Below are 6,140 nucleotides of genomic sequence, written 5' to 3' on the forward strand. Positions count from 1 at the left end.
CATGAATCAGGTGAAAACACGGCGATTGGTGGGCATCAGACGCCAAACCAGCCATACAGGAATGGTAGCGTCAGTAATGATGAACGGATTATCGCCAGTGCTTCTGTGAGTCGCGGTATTTGAATGAAGTCGTCTCAAACTGTACTTGTCTCAAAACCTGTGCATTGAGAGAGGAGACAATTTGTGCGTTTGGACGCAATAAAAAAGGCGGTTGCCTGGATACCTACCCATATCCATGGAGTGTTCAATCGATTACAGCTGGTACGCAATACGTCACCCCCATTGACCTATGCCGTTACCGTCTTTGTCTCTGCCCGAACCATGGACTTCCCGCGCGACTGGGTCCAATTATGTGCCATCTCAGTAATTATGTAAAAGTGCGCGGCGCGTGATCACGGGAATCTACCGGCACTTGGGGAGCGTGGCTGCATTTGCGTAACGGGCTCGGCATTTTTATATTGCACCTGGGCCGCCATCAGGGGTCAAACGATCCGACTGCGCGTCGGATGTTACCAAATCGACACGGATGGGGAGATGACACTCTCGGGCGGGCGGACCAACGACCTTCAGTCGGCCTAAAACAAACGCCGTAGCTGCCAAGGAGGCGGACCGTTTGTGAGGAGCCACGGCGTCTTGCGATGTGCCACGGCGCATCTCGTTTGCTGGAAATGACTGGGTATGGAGGAGACCCATTGTGACAAATCAGAATGGCCATTCACTCAGCCAAGTATAAACCGTCGATGGAATAATTAAAGCAAAGGTCACAGAGAAAACGACGTGGCCTTGAACTGAAGAGGCATCAGACCATGGTGCTGCTTTTCAGAATAAATTCCGACTGTCTTGGTCGACGACAGCGCATTCAGTCAATGGTGCAGTAAGAAGTCAATGTTACCGTATTTATCAGTACCGAATGCAGGTTAAGGCCAGTTTTGCATTTGTGTTTTGCATTGGCAACCTTGAGTTGGCTGTCCCGATTCTCTTCACAAAATATGTGGCCCTTTGGATTTGGGTGAATTTTCTTTCCGATGATTTCTTACCAACTACTTTTATCGACGAGGACAGGTCGAATTTTTAACCCTCGCGGGCCCGGGGGGCGTTTTTCGCCCCCCCCCTGGCGAATATTTGCGATAGCTCTCGAACACTTAGGGATAGGAAAGCGAAACTTTCAGTACCTTTTTTCCCATCAATTTGACATCTTCTGAAGTAAAAAATTTGGACCTAGCCCCCTTGATGACGTCACACTCACAAGGTCCATTTTTCTAGACCCCTGCACGGCAAACTTTGACGTCACAGACTCAAACTTCAAATAGCTGCTAAAAATATAGTTTTAGAGATACAGACAAATTACGAGCACGGTTGTGTAGCGTTTGACCTAGAGAAAAATAGAAAATTGGTTTTGGTGACCTGAGGTCAGAGGTCAGGTCAACGACCCCGAAATGTGGTTTTAGTTTTTCGCAAATAACTTCGACAAAAATGGCCCTATAGAGCTACGGCAGTGGTACCATCGCATTCGTCTTGTCAAGCCGCGTCGAATGATATATAATTTGTTCGGAAAAGGTCAAATTTTATGTTGACCTCATGTGACCTCGAATGACCTCTGGTTGACCTTGACACATGAAAGGTCGTTTATGAAGGATTTGTACCCGCTGATGACGAAGGCTTAGAGGATGTACCTATTTTCCTCTAAGCCTTCATTCAGAGTGGCAAAATTGTCTTATTTATTATTACTAACTTGAATCAGTGAAATAGCCTCTAGCAGGGATACTCTTCTGTGACCTTGACCTTTGAGCAGCCTTGTGTCGTAAGATGAACCACAAATAGGGAACTGATAAGCCTCAAAACATTTCAAAACATCTTGGAAGTTAGCACGCAAGATGTGCGAAAAAGTGCCAAGTTTGAGTTAAATTTTGAGCGTGACCCTGACCTTGATCTTTAATTTTGAGCACATTTTCGGAATCTTCAGATTCTTGTCCTTCGTTTGACACCCAATTTTGCCGGTTTGATGCAGCCTGCCGTCCTCTAGAAGGCTTACTTTGAGATCACTACACATGTGTCGGTTTTTGCCTTTGACCTTGACCTCTGACCTTGAAAATTGACCTGAGGTCAAAAATTTTAGGTGCTTTAGAATTGTCTCGTAAAGATCTTTCGTTTGGTATCGCTTTTGTTTCCGTAGCTCCCTTATTTACGGAGTTAGACAGGGGGGGGGGGCGAAAAACGTCCCCCCCCGGGCTGCGGTGGTTGGGATTACCCCCGGGCCCAGCCGGGTTAAACGCTTTACAGATTTAGCTCGTTGAGTCAATTAATTGCACATCAGACAGTAGCACGACTTTCGTCCGGAAGAGAGCTTCACAAGGTTTTGTCCTCACTCTAAATGTCTACGAAAATTGCATAGAATTTCTGACTCTCTCAATGTTTCGATTTTTTTACCTAAAAGGTTTACTTGAATTGAAACACAAGTCGCTATCAGAAAACTAACTGAAAAGCGGACAACATTAAATGCACTGTCAGCCTTACATATTTACCCTCGACATGTGGTATGCCTGGCGACGATGGAACGGTTCCATCAGGTATCCAATCGGAGCAAAACGCTTTCTGCAATCGATTCGGCACCGGAAGTGAGCCATCTCTCGCGGACCATTCTCCATAACTCCTCTTCAGCTATCTGCGGCATCCGCGGCGTTCCAGTGGCACCCGTGGCGCAACTCGATTGGACTGTGGCGAAAACGCCTCTGAAATGGAGACGTTGCGGTTGACAACTGCAGCGGTCCAGGAAGTGGCCGTTTTGAATCCACTGATGCGTCCCAGATCACCAGCAATGTGACGCTGCATACCGCCGTAAAGATCCACACAGAGTGCGTATATGATTGGGCCATGGGAACCGGCCTCAGGTAAAACTGGGATCTCTGTTGTGTAACAAGGTACCGCCTCCAGTGGGGTTGCCTACATGTGTAGTCCTTCATAGAGCTGCAACTGGCTGCTCTGCAGGTATTTTGCTGACATTTAGGCTTTATGAAGAGAACGCACCAAAATAGGCATTAGCCACCCTTTATTCATTTAGTTATTGCTCGGGCACATAGTCACCCTTCACGTTCATTCATTCATTCACCAGGCCCAGGGTGATATATTCTTAGAACTTTTTATCTCACTCTTATGTGCTGAAAGACATGATGAATATTTCTGCATACTGCATAGGTATGCAGTTGCACTCATCCCGTCGCTAGCTCGCCGATGCCGATGGTCGCTGTAGTAGCGCGAGACGGGCTCCGGGCACGAACCCTTATAATAGTCGCAGTCTCTAGCCATGACCTACCTACTATCATCACCCCTACATAAGACTCGCTTCACTAACCACTTCCATCCGGTACTACACCGTGACAACGAGCTGCCAACGCGACCATCAGTGGGGCGGAGACGTCCTGACGAACCACCGGCGACACGCTGCCTCGGGCGAGGCGAGTCGCTTCCTGTGAGCTCGGCTCGGGAAGCGCGGGCGGCGGCCGCCCCCAGTTCCACTACCCTCAGCGTGGGAGCTGCCGCCGGCACGAGCCTTCAGCAGCGCCGCCGCGCAGACCGGCGCACTTTCGCTTTCCGAAAGGACCGACTCGGCCGCGAGGATGGAAACGGAAAGTGTGGGTGCGAGTGGGTACGCGAGAAACAGGGGAGGGGGTAGACAGGGGCTGAATGATTGAATGGTATAGTGGAATCAGACAGAAGGATAGTCTGATCAATGAAAATGGAATGGGCTTGAAATGATCTCACGCATGTCAAAGTGCTTTTATTTTAGGCAAAATAAATATCTAAAACCAAGGCCCTCTAACCAGGTATGGACATCGGCCAATCGGGGCGAATCACGGCCGGCGGGAGGATGACGTCATCGGCCCATTCTCCGCCGACTCCGCCCACCCACGGCAGCGAAACTGAATGGGGTTTGCGTCAATTGTTTCGTGATCGATTTTATCCAACTGGAATGCAATAAACGTTCAGCGGCCTCTTAACCGTTTGACTCAATATCCTTGCAACCTTTCAACAGCAAAAATTGCAGCCAAATTGCAGCAAATTGTACCTAAGCCGTAAGCCCGCCCGTAGCAAACGGGTAGACAGAAACTAGGTGACCAAAACACAAAACCAGCTGTTTTGTACACGATCATTAGCATGTCATAGGTTGATATAAATGCCAAGCTATGCACAATGCACATTCGTGGCTAGACAGCATAGAAGTTAGAACCAAAAATACTGTCAACAAAATACTGTCAACTACTGAGTTCAAGCGCGGATCCAGCTTGGAGTTGGGGAGGGGGAGGGGGCAACTGTTCATCGACGGCGGACACAGTGACTGTGTGGAACTCAATGTAGTTTTGGTTATCGGCTCGGGAACGGTCGACGGCACTGTGCTGCTGCTAGGTGCCTCCTCAGTCGTTTGACGGGGCTCTGGAGCACCTGCTAAGCTTTGACTAACCGCTGCGGCTCCGGTGCCATCGGCTCAGAGACCAACAGGCTGTACCGGCCGGAACTGATCGGCGATTCTGATTATGTTAGGCTGATTAAGTGATTCTGTTAGTGCGGGAGAGGCAGATGGAGCCTGGCCGGTGGGTTCTGCCTCAACGCGGGGCTGATGGGGTAAGGTGCAGCCCATATACAAAAAAGTAAAAGCGTTGGAAATATCGCTTCACAAAGTCAGAGCATTTAGCATGGAAACGCTATGGCCCTAGGAACTGAATGTCGTGGCGAATTTCGATGCAACCAAATTTCGGCGGGGACTTGCATCCACCTGCCGCTGGTCAGCCGTGCCACGGACGCTCTGGACTTGTCGCTGCCGGTGCTGGCCGAGCTGGCCGCGCTCTGGGCCGACTGCGCCGAGCCACTGCGGCCATGGTGCCCGACCTGAACCAGTAGTAGCTGACGCCGGGGCGGCGCTCGGCGAGGCCGGTGCTAGTCGGAGATGGGGCCGCTGCCGGCTGCGGTGTCGCGCGGTGCAGCTGCTCGGCACGCTGGCCACGCCGCCGCCACCGGCTTGATGGCAGACAGCTTGCAGGCGCAGCTGGCCGCCTGAAGTCAGCGGCCTGTGCTTGAGCTGGCCATGCCATTCGGCATTCGCTGACATGAAGACCAGCCAGTGACCGTATACATTCCTGCCGCGTGTCGTCCAGCTGGCGCTCAGCTCCGGCAACGCGGAGCTAAGACCTCCGGGCTCCGCGTGCCAGCTTGCTGAAAGCCGTGACCGCGTTCACACTAGGTGAACCGCTTGCTACACGGTGCTATCACGAATAAGGCATTTACGCGATAATAACCAGTTCAGAAGTCTTGTACTTACGCGAAAAGCTGAACGAAGGGGTCCAAATGGGTGAATTCCAGATAAAAAGGTCAAATTAGGTCACGCTGGGTCATTTCAGGTCACAAAGGTCACTTTAGGTCACCTCAGGTCACCCTGGGTCAGGTCAGGTCACAGAGGTCACCCAGGGTCACGATGGGTCAGCCCAAGTCACAGAGGTCACCTTAAGTCGCAATGGGTTGGATCACATTGGTCAGGGCTATCATGGGCCGATGACGTCATTCCTGCTCATCAGCTGGCTACAACATCGGCCTATGGCACAGCATTACGGTGTCACCCCCCTGTCTAAAACAGTAAAACAAGCTTTCGGCATTACGCCATCATCAAGTTTGAATAAATTAACATGTTTTCGATTTTCAAAAGCTAGAGCACAATCATATTGTTCCAGGCATCCTCATAGCAGCTCACTTTTTTAAACGTATTGCAATACGTTGCAAATAGTGTGGTACATTGCACATGGCAAGTAAATAATGTACAACAATGTATCATTACGTACGCTACAACATGACATGCACACAATATATCATAGGTACAACAAGGTCAATAAATCTCATCTCAACATCAGCCGCATACATCATCAACACCCGGTTGCAGTAAACATTGACATTATAATCATATTGAAAAACATTGCCGCTGTTCTTAGCTCGATTCCAGTCAACCAGTCGTGAGTCGGGCAAGTCAGTTAGGTGCATGTGTACGTGTGCGTGTGCGTGGTAGAGTAAACATGTGAAACAAAGGGTAGAGATAAGTGAGTGAGTGTATAAGTTTGTGAGAGGGTGAGTGAGTGAGAGAGTGAGTGTGTGAGTGAGTG

Source organism: Amphibalanus amphitrite, unplaced genomic scaffold, assembly GCF_019059575.1.
Source record: "Amphibalanus amphitrite isolate SeventyFive unplaced genomic scaffold, NRLGWU_Aamphi_draft 000028F_arrow, whole genome shotgun sequence".
NCBI lineage: Eukaryota > Metazoa > Arthropoda > Thecostraca > Balanomorpha > Balanidae > Amphibalanus > Amphibalanus amphitrite.